At 43.4% G+C, this 12,510-nt stretch overlaps 1 long non-coding RNA gene across 1 annotated transcript; it reads right to left on the bottom strand.

The window, feature by feature from the left end:
- Positions 1-6,507: 6,507 nt before the first annotated feature.
- Positions 6,508-8,713, bottom strand: LOC111560778. The gene is made up of 2 exons (XR_002742778.2): positions 8,168-8,713; positions 6,508-8,009 (listed from the first exon to the last, which is right to left on the bottom strand). It is a non-coding gene; the product is annotated as an uncharacterized LOC111560778 (long non-coding RNA).
- Between the last annotated feature and the right edge of the window lie 3,797 nt (positions 8,714-12,510).

A 12,510-nucleotide genomic window follows, 5' to 3' on the forward strand; every position in this document is an offset into this window, starting at 1 on the left:
GCGTAAGTTGGGGAGAGACAGAGAGAGAGGAAGACACAGAATCCGAAGCAGCGCCAAGCTCTGAGCTGTCAGCACAGACCCTGATGCAGGGCTCGAACTCACAAATTGTGAAATCATGACCTGAGCCGAAGTCGGATGCTCAACTGACTGAACCACCCAGGTGCCCCTCCACCGCCTCACTTTCAATCTTCAGGTGTCTTTCAGTCTGAAGTGAGTGTCTTGTATGCAGCATATAGATGGGTGTTATTCTTTTATTCATTCTGTCACCTTATGTCTTTTGATTAGAGGGTTTAGTCCGTCTACATTCAAAGTAACTACTGAAGATATGTATTTATTGCCATTTTATTATTTGCTTTTGGTTGTTTATGTAGATTTTCTCTGATCCTTTCTTGTTTGTCTCTTGTGGTTTACTGATTTGCTTTAGTGATATATGTGGATTTCTCTGTCTTTATTGTTTGTGTATTTATTAGTGCAAATAATAAATTTATTAGGTTTTTGCTATATGGTTACCATTAGGTTTGTATATAACCTCTTCTGCATGTAGCAGTCTATATTAAGTTGAGGTTGCTCAAGTTTGAACCCGTTCTTCTCTCCTCTCCTCCCCACGTTTTAGGAATATGTGATTATATTTTATAACCTGTTTTTGTGACATCCTTGACTGATTTTTTTACAGAAATATTTCTGTTTCCTACCTTCATACTGTCATGTTTGGTCTCTCCTTTCCACTCAAAGAGTCCCTTTTAATATTTCTTGCAGGAATGTGTTTAGTGGTCATGAACTCCTTTAGTTTTTGTTCGGGAAACTTTTTCTCTCTCCTTCTGTTCTGAATAACCTTGCTGGATAGAGTATTCTTGGCTGCAGATTCTTCCTGTGTAGCACGTTGAATATATCATGCTACTCTGTTCTGGCCTGCAAAGTTTCTTTTATTGTTATTATTATTATTATTATTAATTACTATTTTTTAATTTACATCCAAGTTACTTAGCATATAATGCAGTAACGGTTTCAGGATTAGAATCCAGTGATTCATCCCTTATGTATAACACCCAGTGCTCATCCCAACAAGTGTCCTCCTCAATGCCCCTTCCCCATTTAGCCCATCCCCCCCATCCAAAACCCTCCAGCAACCCTCAGTTTGTTCTCTGTATTTAAGAGTGACTTATGTTTTGTCCCCTCCCTGTTTTTATATTATTTTTGCTTCCCTTCCCTTATGTTCATCAGTTTTGTATCTTATATTCCACACATGAATGAGGTCATATGATATTTGTCTTTCTGTAACTAATTTCGCTTAGCATAATACCCTCTAGTTCCATCCACGTTGTTGCAAATGGCAAGATTTCATTCTTTTTGATTGCTGAGTAATACTCCACTGTATATGTATACCACATCTCTTTTAAAAAAATTTTTTATGTTTATTTATTTTTGAGAGAGAGAGAAACAGACAGAGTGTGAGCAGGGGAGGAGCAGAAAGAGAGGGAGACACAGAATCCGAAGCAGGCTCCAGGCTCCGAGCTGTCAGCACAGAGCCTGATGCGGGGCTCAAACTCACAATGGTGAGATCATGACCTGAGCCAAAGTTGGACACGTAACCAACTGAGCCACCCAGGCGCCCCTATAACACATCTTCTTTATCCATTCATCCATCGATGGACATTTGGGCTCTTTCCATACTTTGGCTATTGTTGATAGTGATGCTATAAACACTGGGGTGTATGTGCCCCTTCAAAACAGTACTCCTATATCCTTTGGGTAAGTACCCAGTAGTGTAATTGCTGGGTCATGGGGCAGTTCCATTTTTAAGTTTTTGAGGAACCTCCATGCTGTTTTCCAGAGTGGCTGCACCAGTTTGCATTCCCACCAGCAGTGCAAAAGGGTTCCTCTTTCTCTGCATCTTTGCCAACATCTGTCATTGCCTGAGTTGTTCATGTTAGCCATCCTGACTGGTGTGAGGTGGTATCTCATTGTGACTTTGATTTGTATTTCCCTGATAAAATGAGTGATGTTGAGCATTTTTTCATGTGTCAGTTAGCCATCTGGATGTCTTCTTTGAAAAAGTGCCTATTCATGTCTTTTGCCCATTTCTGCACTGGATTGTTTGTTTTTTCGGCTGTTGAGTTTGATAAGTTCTTATAGATTTTGGATACTAACCCTTTATCTGATATGTCATTTACAAATATCTTCTCTCATTCTGTTGATTGCCCTTTAGTTTTGCTGGTTGTTTTCTTCGCCATGCAGAAGCTTTTTATCTTGATGAAGTCCCAATAGTTCATTTTTGCTTCTGTTTCCCTTGCCTCCAGAGACACGTTGAGAAAGAAGTTGCTGCAGCCGAGGTCAAAGAGGTCTTTGCTTACTCTCTCCTCGAGGATTTTGATGGCTTCCTGTCTTACATTGAGGTCTTTCATCCGTGTTGAGGTTATTTTTGCGTATGGTGTAACAAAGTGGTCCGGGTTCATTCTTCTGCATGTCGGTGTCCAGTTTTCCCAGCACCGTTTGCTGAAGAGACTGTCTTTATTCCATTGGCTATTCTTTCCTGCTTTGTCAAAGATTAGTTGGCCCTACGTTTGTGGGTCCATTTCTGGGTTCTGTATTCTGTTCCATTGGTCTAAGTGTCTCTTTTTGTGCCAGTACCATACTGTCTTGATGATTACAGCTTTGGAATACATCTTGAAGTCCAGAATAGTGATGCCTCCAGCCTTGATTTTCTTTTTCAGGATCGCTTTGGCTATCCAGGGTCTTTTCTGGTTCCATACACATTTTAGGATTGTTTGTTCTAGCTCTGTGAAGAGCTAGTTTGTTCTAGCTGGTGTTATTTTGATAGGGATTGCATTGAATATGTAGATTGCTTTGGGTAGTATCAGCATTTTAACAATATTTGTTCTTCCAGTGCATGGGCATGGAATATTTTCCCATTTTTTTGTGTGTCTTCTTTGATTTCTTTTATAAGCTTTCTATAGTTTTCATTGTATAGATTTTTCACCTGTTTGGTTAGGTGTATTCCTAGGTATTTTATGGTTTTTGGTGCAGTTGTAAATGGGATCGACTCCTTGATTTCTCTTTCTGCTGCTTCATTATTGGTGTATAGAAATGCAACCGATTTCTGTGCATTGATTTTATACTCTGAGACTTTGCTGAATTCATGGATTAGTTCTAGCAGTTTTTTTGTGGAATCTTTTGGGTTTTCCATATAGAGTATTGTGTCATCTGCAAAGAGTGAAGGTTTGACTTCCTCCTTGCTGATTTGGATGCCTTTTATTTCTTTGTGTTGTCTGATTGCTGAGCCTATGACTTCCGATACTATGTTGAATAACTGAACTGGAACATTTCTGTTGAAAAATCTCCAACTATCATTGTGGGTTTTCCCTTGTAAATTAATGACTTCCTTTGTCTTGATGCTTTTAGGATTTTCTGTATCATTATATTTTGCAAATTTAATTACAATATATCTTGGTGTTGGGCTAATTTCATTGATTTCAGTGGGAGTTCTCTGTACCTCCCGGATCTGGATGTCTTTTCCTTCCCCATATTAGGGAAGTTTCAGCTATTGTTTCTTCAAATAAATTTTCTGCCCCCTTTTCTCTTCTTCTTCTAGGACTCCAATAATATGAATGTATTACATTTGATGGAGTCACTGAGTTCCCTCTTTTCTTGTTTTGCATAATTCTTCTTTCTCTCTTTTTTCTTTTAGCTTCATTGCTTTGCATTACTTTGTCTTCTAGGTCATTAATTTGTTTCTCTGCTTCTTCCAGCGTACTGTTCATTGCATCAAGCATGTTTCTAATCTCATGTATTACATTCTTCATCTCTAATTGATTTTTTTAACTCTTTTGTCTCTGTGGTAAGGGTCTCACTAATGCCTTTCACTCTTCTCTCAAGTCCAGTGAGTAGCCTTATGATTGTTGCTTTAAATTCTCCGTCAGGCATGTTACTTATATCTGTTTTTCTTAGCTCTCCAGCCATGGCCTTATCTTGTTCTCCCATTTGGGATAAATTCCTCTGTCTTCTCATTCTACTGTATTTCTAATGCACACACATACACAGACATGTACATTTTCAAATAGCATTTCCCCTCCGTTCCCTACTTCCACTCCCATTCCAACTGTGTTCTCCTGTCATCCCCTAGCACCCACCTTTATGCATTTAACTATGTGTCCTTGATTGGGTATGTATCGTTGAATGACATCAGTGTTACGGTCTGAATTTTGTCTCCACCAAAGTTCTTATGTTGAAGTCTTAACCCTTAGAACCTCAGAATGAAATAGTATTTGGAGATAAAGTGTTTAGAGAGATAATTAAGTTAAAATGAGGTCTTTAGGATTGGCCCTAATCCAGTATGACTGGTGAACTTATTAGAAGAGGAAATTTGGGGGTGCCTGGGTAGCTCAGTCGGTTAAGCATCCGATTCCTGATTTCGGCTCAGGCCACGATCTCGTGGTTCATGAGATTGAGCCCCACGTTGGGCTCTGTGCTGACAGCATGGGGCCTGCCTGGGATTCTCTCTCTCTGCCCCTTCCCCTGCTTGTTCACTTTATCTCTCAAAATAAACGAACATTAAGGAAAAAGAAGAGGAAATTTGGGCACAGACACGTATGTGCTCAAAGAAAAGACCGTGTGAAGATGGAGGGAGATGGCCAACTACAAACGAAGGAGAGAGGCCTCAGAAGGAACCAATGCCGCTGACACCTTGATCTCAGACTTCTAGCCTCCAGAAGCATGAGGAAATAATGTCCACTGTCTGCGCTCCCCGCGTATTGGACTTTATTGTGGCGGCCTAGTAAACTAAGACACCCAGTGCTGGTGTATGCATGTGTTTGTTTTTGAATTTCCATATATCATCTCAGATATAGACTCAGTCTGTTTCTTTTTTATCCCCCTTTGTGCAACTTCTAAAAATGTTTTCTTTTTGCTTATCCGATTTTCTTCAGTGCCTGTGTCCATCGATTTGTTTTATTGTGGTAAAATACATTTAACATAACATTTGCCATCTTGGCCATTTTCTAACGTACAGCTCCGTGTTGTGGAGTGCAGTCACTCTCCTGCGACGTAGCCACCTCCAGAAGTTTCTCGGTTTCCCAAACTGAAGCCCTACACTCATTAAACAACAATTCCCCATTCCTCTCTCCCCTCAGCCCCTGGCAACCACCACTCTACTTTCTACTACTCTACTCTAAGTACTACTTAGAGTAGTACTAAGTACTACTAGAACTACTCTAAGTACCTCCTCCTATAGGTGGAATCATACAATATCATCCTTTTGTGGCCTTCTATTTCACTTAGCATCATGTCTTCAAGGTTCATCCATGTGTCAACATTTCCTTCCTTTTTAAAGCAGAATAATATCCTACTGTGCTTTCTACCACGTTTTTGGGGGCCATTCATCCACGGCTAGACGTTGGGTTGTGTCCACCTCTCGGCTCTTGTGAATAACGCTGTTGTGAACATGCGTATGTAAGTATATGTTTGAGTCCCTGCTTTCAGTTCTTTTGGGTGTATACCCAGAGGCCGACTTGCTGGATCATATGGTAGTTTTATGTTTAATTTTTGAGGAACCTCCCTACTGCTTTCCATAATGGCTGTATCATTTTACATTCCCGCTAACAGTGCGCGAGGGTTCCAGTTTCTCTACGTTCTCATCAAAATTTGTTATTTCTGGGGGCACGTGGGTGGCTCAGTCGGGTAAGCGTCCGACTTCGGCTCAGGTCATGATCTCACCGTTTGTGAGTTCAGGCCCCGCGTCGGGCTTGGTGCTGAGCCTGGAGCCTGGAGCCTGCTTCACATTCTGTGTCTCCCTCTTTCTCTGTCCCTCCCCTGCTCACACTCGAACTCTCTCAAAATTAAGAAAACATTAAAAAAATTGTTTTAAAAATTGTCATTTCTGTTTTTGTTTTTGTAGACTAGTCATTTTAATGAGTGTGAGGTGGGATCTCATTGTGATCTCTTTTTATTTGTCTTTTCTTCTATGGTGTTTTACTTTTGAATTTTAATACTGCCTGATTTGACACATCGGTATCATCCTCATACAGCTTCTTTGTGGACTGTAATTTTTATCATTATAAAATCCCATTTAAAAAAAATCGGATTTTATGCATTATGTGTTAAGTTCACCCTTGTCTGTTATTAAAAGTGTGACTCTGCCATTTTGGTTTGTATATGTCTCCTGTTTGCCAAGTCCTTTTATATTTATCTTTCTGGGTCATTTTGCTTTGGAAAATTCTTTAAAAAAAATTTTTTAATGTTTGTTTATTTTTGAGAGAGAGAGGGAAGGAGAGAGAGAGAGCATGAGCAGGGGAGGGGCAGAGAGAGACGGAGACAGGATGTGAAGCAGGCTCCAGGCTCCACGCTGTCAGCACAGAGCCCGACGTGGGGCTCGAACTCACGAGCCGAGCCGTGAGATCATGATCTGAGCTGAAGTCAGACGCTCAACGGACTGAGCGACCCAGGTGCTCCTGGCAAATTCTTACAAATGATTATATAGATGGGGTTTTTCAAAACGCACAGCCCGAGACCCAATCTCCCTTGCTACGACTTTATTAGGGAATGCAATCCCAGGAAAGCCAGGGGAAGGGAACAGGGAACATCGCTGAGGGGCAGGGAGGCGGGAAGAGCAAATCTGAGGCTGCATCACTCAGCAGGTCAAGGCTTGGAATGAAGAGGGAGTGTGTGTCTGATCTCACGGGACCATCTTCCAAGAGGCCACCTTCCTTTTTAACTGTATTTCATCATTGTCTACACAGGGAGAGAAAGAAGGGAGAATTTTATCTGGCAGCTTCCGTCCCCCATGGGTCAAACATTCTCTCCACAAGTGTTAACTGCCCTTCACTTCAGGGTCCTCCGAGCTTGGCGCCCAGAGGGCCCCCAGTGTCTCGCACCTCAGCACCAATGTGGACGCCTCAGGGCAAGAGGGGGAGACGGGCTACACAGGAGGGCTTGGGGCACTGGTGGGTTGTACCCACACGAAGTGAGTTGAAGCGCACAAGGTCTGTCATCTCAGCAGCAGCTGGCACGGAGCAAGCAGCCCTGTCACCCTGACGATCAGCGGCGGAGCCTGGCTTTATCAGGTTGCCCCCGAGCTGCAGGAGTTGAGGCTCCTCAAAATCTGCCATAAAGCTCCCCACGGCTTTTATAAATCCTTAAGCTGGCTGTCAGCTACCCCGAGCCTACCATTTTCTTTTTTGCAAGGTGTGTCATGTTCATAAAAGCCCGCCTACTCTGCATTTCTCATAATCATCACTGTCCCCATAACCAATGAAAGGCTGCAGACATTCCAGTTCCCAGCTGAATTCCACCTTCTACCTGCCCCTCACCCCCATGTAACCACAGGTGAAAACCTCAGTAATTTTGATGCCCAGTTCATGCCAAGGGTTACCACCCCCTGCTTCACTCTAGCAAGTGCCCTTGTTGCCATCAGACCAGTAAGGAGGCAATTCAGTGTCACAATCCTATCCCGGGAGTCTTCTTTTAAGGGCCGCCCTTGGGACCAATTGTCTCGGGGGGCAAGCGTGTGGCCGTGAGGTGAAGTGTGGAGGACCGTTTCTGTGTGTCAGAAGTCAGCTGGAACGCGGGCAGAATTGGTCACCCCGGAGAGGCTAGGACAGGACGGGTCAGAGGCTCTGGAGGCATGGAAGGAACCAGAGGCTGCGATGTGGCACGAAGAGATGTCTGATAACAAAGGCGGATCATAGATTTTCTTTCCAAACAAGGCCTGTCCTATTTGCATTTATTGATGTAACGTGATGGATAGGCTTCGTTCTCATTCTGGCATCTTATTTTGTATTATGCTTTCTCTCTTCAGTGCTTCCTTTGTTTTGCATCTCTTGCTGTGTGGCGTGTGTGCGTGGTTTCTTCAGATTATCTCGCCGCATTTGTGGCACTTTGGTGCTCTCTCTCTTCCGGAACCAGCAGACTTTGTCAAGACAAGATGTGTCAGATATGCTAAGATGTGATGCGATGCATAAAACCCGAGACTACGCACACAGGCAGGCGTTCCTTGTTTGTTTCACCGTTGTCTATTTCTGCTCCACAGAAATCCCGATACGTTCAGTTGTGCCCAGCGCCCACCAAAAGAGAGAGAGAAAAAAAATGTTGGTGGGTTTATAATTACGTCTTTAGCGAGAACATTCCTGAGAAAACTTGCATTTTGATGAGGATTAAGAACCAATCTTCTACTTACGATTTTACCTGGTCTGGGGAGTAGAAGAATTTTCTATACACCGGCTTCTGGTTCCTTATGATCCATGCTTTGTTGCTTCTCCTGTCCCCATGCAGTCTCAGTGCCAGGCTCTACGGGACACATTTCTGCTGGGATGTGATCCCTGGCCCTGCACCTTGGTGCCCTACAGTAGGTGAGTCGGCCCAGAGGCTGGTAGGGCACACCCACACCAGCACAGCTTGCAAAAACCGAATGATAGGTGGGAAAGACTATAGACCCCGTAAATCTGTTCCATGAAACCCAAACTAAACATATCTCACGTCAACTTGACTCTCATTTGAGCCATTCCAGTATCTGACATGAGGTAAAGGAAAATTCGGGCCAAAAAAAAAAAAAAAAAGAAAAGAGAGAGAGAGAGAGATAGTGGTCTTAACTGACCACATCCAAAATTGCCTTATTGGGGTGCCTGGGTGGCTCAGTCAGTTGAACGCCTGACCTTTGGTTTTGGCTCAGGTCATGATCGCATGGTTCGTGAATTCAAGCCCTGCATCGGGCTCTGTGCTGACAGTGTGGGGACCGCTTGGGGTTCTGTCTCTCCCACTCTCGTAGCACCTCCCCAGCTTGCTCGCTCGCTCTCTCTCTCTCTCTCACAAAAAAAAAATATATATATATATATATATATACATATATATATATGTAAATTTAAAAACAAAGCCCCAAAACTGCTTTACCTGTGAACATTTCATAAAAGCATATGCCCATGTGAACACATTGTTAGGGTTCTTCAACCCTGTCCTTAAAAAGGGCCATCGTACTGAGGGGCCCAGAGCTTAAGCTGTCTCTGTGTTGTACCTCATGGTTTACAATTTAATGTAGACACATCAATAATCTACAAATAGGTATAAGAAAGTCCAAAAAAGTTTTGGTCTTTTGCCAATGATGACTGATACTTTTTAGGAAATAAATATCGGAACCTTTTGAAAAAGAAGTTTGCTTATTCTCTTAGCTTCGTGGCTCGCTGGTGCCTGTTCTCCCAATTGGACTGATGGGGTGAAGTCACAGAGCCCAGCAAGAAAGAGAGTATTCTTTCCAAGAAAGGATTTACAGCAGCGTTGTCCCATAGAACTTTCTGCAGTGATGGAACTGTTCTGTGTCTGTGCTATCCAAAATGGTAGCCATTTGCCACATGTTGCTAGCTATTAAGCCCTTGAAATGTGGCTAGTGAGACTGAAAAATTGGATTTTACATAGATTTAATTAATTAAAGCAAAAATTAAAATAGCCACATGTGGCTAGTGGCTGCCATAGAAGACAGAGGAGACTTGAAGCCATTTGAGTGGGAAGATGACAAAGGAAGGGGGCCATGCCAGTCATGTGGCTGTGACCAGCCTGCGGCTTTTTGTTTTTTACACCATTTTATTGAGGCATGATTGGCATAAAAACAGCTGTAAACAGGGGCGCCTGGGTGGCACAGTCGGTTAAGCGACCGACTTCAGCCAGGTCACGATCTCGCGCTCCGTGAGTTCGAGCCCCGCATCGGGCTCTGGGCTGATGGCTCGGAGCCTGGAGCCTGTTTCCGATTCTGTGTCTCCCTCTCTCTCTGCCCCTCCCCCGTTCATGCTCTGTCTCTCTCTGTCCCAAAAAATAAATAAACGTTGAAAAAAAAAATTAAAAAAAAAAAAAACAGCTGTAAACATCTAATGTATACAACTTGATGAATTTGGAGGTAAGTACACACCCAAAAAACTACCACCATAATCTATGCCATAATCACACCTATCGCCTCCGAAAGCTTCCTCCTGCCCTTGTTTGTTTGTTACTATTATTCTGTGTGTATGAAAAGAACACTTAACATAAGATTTACCCTCTTAGTAAATTTAAAAAATTAAAAAAAATTTTTTTAATGTTTATTTTTTAGAGAGAGAGAGACAGACAGAGTGCAAGCAGGGGAGGGGCAGAGAGAGAGGAAGACACAGAATCCGAGGCAGGCTCCAGGCTCTAAACTGTCAGCACGGAGCCCCAGACTCATCAACCAAGAGCACGTGACCTGAGCCGAAGTCAGACTCTTAACTGACAGAGAGCCACCCAGGCACCCCACCCTCTTAGTAAATCTTCAAGTATGTACTGCAATATTAATTAGAGGCACCGAGCTGTACAGATCTCTAGGTCTTATTCATCTTGTAGCCCTGAAACTTTGTAGCCTTTGACTTCCATCTCCCCATTTCCCCCTCCCCCCAGCCCCTGGCAACCACCACTCTATTCTCTGCTTCTACGAGTTTGACTCTTTTAGATTTCCCGTGTACAAATGAGATCGGGCAGTATTTGTCTTACCGTGTCTGGTTTCTTTCCCTTCCAGGTTCATCCAGTTGTTGCAAATAGCAGGATTTCCTTCCTTTTTAAAAAGCTGAATAATATTCCGTGGTAGGTATATACCGCCTTTCCCCCCAATTTACCCACTGATGACCGTTTAGATTGCTTCCATGTCTTGGCTATTGTGGACAATGTTGTACGGAACACGGGAGTGCAGACATCCCTTTGAGATCCTGATCTCTGTTCCTTTGGATAGGTACTCAGAAGTGAGATTGCTGGCTCATATGGCAGTTCTAGGTTTCATTTAAGAACCTTCCACCGTTTTCCTCAGTGGCTAGACCAGTTTACACACCCACCAACAGTGTATCAAATGCTCCCTTTTCTCCACATCCTCCCTAACATTTCTCTTTTGTTTTTTCTGATACTCGCCATTCTAACAGGTATGAGGTGATATGTCATTGTGGTTTCGGTTTGCATTTCCCCGATGATGAGGGATGTTGAGCAGCTTTTCATGTACCTGTGGATCATTTGTATGTCTTCTTTAGAGAAATGTCTATTCAGTTCCTTTGCCCATTTTTTTTTTTTAATTAAAAAAAATTTTTTTTTTCAACGTTTATTTATTTTGGGGACAGAGAGAGACAGAGCATGAACGGGGGAGGGGCAGAGAGAGAGGGAGACACAGAATCGGAAACAGGCTCCAGGCTCTGAGCCATCAGCCCAGAGCCCGACGCGGGGCTCGAACTCACAGACCGCGAGATCGTGACCTGGCTGAAGTCGGACGCTTAACCGACTGCGCTACCCAGGCGCCCCCCTTTGCCCATTTTTAAATCGGGTTATTTGTTTTTTGTTTTTTGCTTTTTGTTTTTTGTTTTTTTGCTATTGGGTTGTAGGAGTTCCTTGTATCAGGCTGGGGAGTTTTGAAGAGAGAGAACCAAAAGACAGTTCTGCCAGAGGGACTTCCCCCTAAGGGTCTTGTCCTTCTTTCTCAGACATTTCCAGAACAGCCTGGTAGACCAGGCTGGGGATGGGGCTAACTGATCCATTAGACACAAAGCCTGGGGCCCATGGAAATGTTTTAATTTCTTTATTTTTTTTTTTTAACATTTTATTTATTTTTGAGACAGTGAGAGACAGAGCATGAACAGGGGAGGGTCAGAGAGAGGGAGACACAGAATCCGAAACAGGCTCCAGGCTCTGAGCTGTCAGCACAGAGCCCGACGCGGGGCTTGAACTCACAGACCGCGAGATCATGACCTGAGCCGAAGTCGGCCGCTTAACCGACTGAGCCACCCAGGCGCCCCATGTTTTAATTTCTTTAAAATTAGAAGAAAACAAAAAAGAATTTTTAGGCTGAAGAAAATGTTTTCATATATAATATTAATATATTCATTGTTAGGTCAACCCACCCATAAAATATAATTAAAACTTTATTTATTTTTATGCTTTATTACTTTTGAGAGAGAGAGAGACAGAGTGCAAGCGGGGGAGGGGCGGAGAGAGAGGGGGACACAGACTCCCAAGCAGGCTCCAGGCTCTGAGCTGTCAGCACAGCTGATGGGGCTACGCAAAACCTGATGGGGCTACGCAATCATGACCTGAGCTGAAGTCCACGCTTAATTGACTGAGCCACCCAGGTGCCCCTAAAAAATTTTTTTATTTTATTTAATTAAAAAAAATTTTTTTTACATTTATTTATTTTTTGATAGACAGAGAGACACAGAGCACAAGTTGAGGAAGGGCAGAGAGAGAAGGAAACAGAATCCAAGGCAGGCTCCAGGCTCTGAGCTGTCGGCACCGAGCCCCACGCGGGGCTTGAACTCACAAACCGTGAGATCATGACCTGAGCCAAAGACGGATGCCCAACGAACTGAGGCACCCAGGCGCCCCCCCCCCCCAATTTTTTTTTTAATGGAGGAAGGAGTCCTTGAAAACAAAAACGCTAGGACCCACCCAAGTCTTTATGTGTGTGTGGGGAGAGGGGCTGCTTCTACCACTAACAGCTCATTTTGGGCAACCAGGTACCTCCCTTCTTGAATGCTCCCCCTCAGAGGCCAC

This window comes from Felis catus, chromosome B3 (assembly GCF_018350175.1).
Source record: "Felis catus isolate Fca126 chromosome B3, F.catus_Fca126_mat1.0, whole genome shotgun sequence".
Classification (NCBI taxonomy): domain Eukaryota; kingdom Metazoa; phylum Chordata; class Mammalia; order Carnivora; family Felidae; genus Felis; species Felis catus.